At 39.6% G+C, this 2,896-nt stretch overlaps 1 long non-coding RNA gene across 1 annotated transcript; it reads right to left on the bottom strand.

Moving 5' to 3' along the window:
• Window positions 1-2,232, bottom strand: LOC117586739. The gene is made up of 2 exons (XR_004574015.1): window positions 1,375-2,232; window positions 1-14 (listed from the first exon to the last, which is right to left on the bottom strand). It is a non-coding gene; the product is annotated as an uncharacterized LOC117586739 (long non-coding RNA).
• Window positions 2,233-2,896: the final 664 nt, after the last annotated feature.

Genomic DNA, 2,896 nt, shown 5'->3' with positions numbered 1-2,896 from the left:
AGTGGGGAAAACTGCTAGAAGTGATATAAAACATTTATTTATTTTGACACTATTTTACACAATTTTTATAATCTTCTTCGATTTCATGGAAACAATCTTTTAAAACTTTCTAGGTTATATATATTTTGTTTGAAATGGAACTGGAGATCTGTATTAATAATGGACTTCCGACAATCGGTTGAATTTCTCAAGGGAAACTTTCAAGAAAACCTCTGCACAATCTCAAGTATTCACGACGTTCGCATACGATTATACAGGGTGTTGCTTAGTATCACTTGGTTTTTCGTCCCTCTAAAATATATTTATTTTTGGGGGTTTGAACACTTTTCACAGCACTTTTATTTATTTTGTGGAACAACACAATTAAACCATTTTTTTTAGTATTTATGTATTATTACAATTTTCTTTTCTTTTTGTGTTTGCTACAGTTTTTTCTGCTTTTTATTGAAGGTAAAATATTTTAATTTGTCATATCCGCTACGCTTTGTCTCTGTAAGTGCGTTCGTGTGTTGGTTTTTGCGTGAGTAAGACATGGAGTTGCATACATACATACATGCATGCATTTTTATGTACATGAGAAGGGGTTTCAGCGAGGGTTAAGGTTCTGCGCCCCTGGGCATGATGTTGCAATTCGAGGCTCTCTTTCTCTCACTGCTCGAAACTTTCGCCACATTACGAAAGCCTTCGCTCACATCCCCCTTTTCATGCTTCTTTTAATTTTGTTTAACAGTTTCTTGTCTTTACAGGTCAAAAGTCTGCAAGACAAAGCACTGGAAGTGGCTTTGGAAGTAGGAGAAAGAGAGCTCGAAAGAGAAAGAGAACGAGGAGAGTCTCGCACAGCAGCATACAGATACCGAAAAGGTAGGCAGGCAGCAAGCAAAATATATTGTAGAAAAAACCTCATAAATAACTCGAAAAACCAGTTTATGTTGCCGGTGTACAAACAGAAAACAACAATAACACTAAGAATGTGCAAGCCGAGGAAGTGCGAGCGAGCCAAGAATAGAACTTAACGCGAAGAAACAACAGAAACTCGTTAAAGCTCTACAGAAGATGTTGGAAAAATAAAGCACAGAAGACAGCTGACTCGAAAAAACCAAAAGATACATACACACAGCTGAGTGTTCGAGACGGAGCAAAAGAGATAAAAAGATACAGTTCCAAGAGAGATAATGGAACTGTTCAAAAACTTCTATGCAGGAAGAATTGGCGTTTCCAACTCTATTATTACACACATGCAAACAAAACTCAAGAAGAGCTCAGATACACACAGGCTGACGAATAAACCGAATGCTGGCTGCTGCATTCACAAAAAAAAAAAGAACTGGAGCAAACACAAATTTAACAAAACGTCATAGCGATATAATGATTAACACGTACAACAACAAGAATTTTCCACTTATATATGGGTATATTTTGTGTAACTATATGTGTATGTTTAGTGCACACCCGCAGCGCACCGCGCGACCTCTGAGTGATTGCAAAAAAAACTCAAAAGGAGGAGGAATGACAACTGCTACGGAAAGCGATCGAAAATAAACTGTGAAGGAGAGAGAGAGAGCACTTGGCCAAGTCGCATCGTGTTCAGTCGCGTCTGATGCGGCCACAACAAAGAGAGAGAGACAGAGAAGGAGAGAGCGAATGCGAGAGAGCGGAGCGAAGCAAACACACTTGTGAGCGTGTGAAAATAAAAATGCGGCAAACGAGCATTTTGTATTAGTATGTAATTATTGTTCATGCCGCTGTTCTGCTGTTGCCGCTACATAAGGGAGAGAGAGAGAGATTCTAAAACAGCAAATATAGAAGAGAGATACTGCAAATGTTGGGGAGAGAGATACTACAACAGAGAATGTGGTGGGAGAGGGAGATACTTCAAAAGGAATAGTGTGTGAGAGCGAGCGACAAATTGATAATGATGTACATATAAGTAACCGAGAGTGTGTGTACATGCGTGTGAGTACATGCGTCAGACTTATAGAAAACTCGCTTCACAAACAAAACGCACCTGTCAAACACACACATGCATGAGACTCTGCACTGAGCCAGCAAGAAGATCTTCACCATTCGTTTGCAGCGCAGTCGCAGCTTCTGTTGGACGGAGTAACGGGGTGGATGACTCATGCATGCTGTAAATAAGCAGTGCAAGACAGCTGGATGTTGGGGCTCGTTATGCTTTAACAACGGCACTGCTTTAACAGTGTCATTTGAATGAATGAGGGTGCAGTCCAGTTCTGTTTGTTTTTGTGGGAGGATTATCTCTTGGGGCATTGGGGAAAGTGAAACTGTTAAACCAATTCGAAAACATTTTAGGAGAAAAAATGACCTATGTATGTTCATATTTTTTTTACCGCACTGGACATTGTTTTAACAGTTAATCCACAGAATAGAATTTTTAGCGAAATTAAATTGCAGGAAAGCCATAGCTGTAACTGTAAGGTTGATTGCATTTTCTCCTGCACATGTTTATACAACAAAAACGAAGGAAAACAATGATGTTGAAAATAATTTTTTTACACGCCACTTGCGCTACATAATAAAAGAAAACAAAACCAAAACTAAACCAACGTAACTTTGTTGCCAACCAACCAACGCACACACACACACACACACACACACACACACACACACACATATGGAGGGGAAAGAGACAGCCACATGTAACGTAAAACAAACTTTTTGTATTACTTTTTATTATTTAATAGAAGAAGCAGCTCCATGGGGCAGCTCTTGTTGCGGGGTTGTAGGGTGTTTCTCCGGTTGAAATAACCTAAATTTTGAGTTGAGTTGGCAACGAGAACAACCAGAAACATATGTACATATTTATGTATGTACGTATGCATGTATAACTGTAACGTGGGCCGGGCTGTGACGGGCCAGGGTTGCCACCTGCCCCCAA

Source organism: Drosophila guanche, unplaced genomic scaffold, assembly GCF_900245975.1.
Source record: "Drosophila guanche unplaced genomic scaffold, DGUA_6, whole genome shotgun sequence".
NCBI lineage: Eukaryota > Metazoa > Arthropoda > Insecta > Diptera > Drosophilidae > Drosophila > Drosophila guanche.
This window is presented reverse-complemented; position numbering and strand designations above follow the sequence as displayed.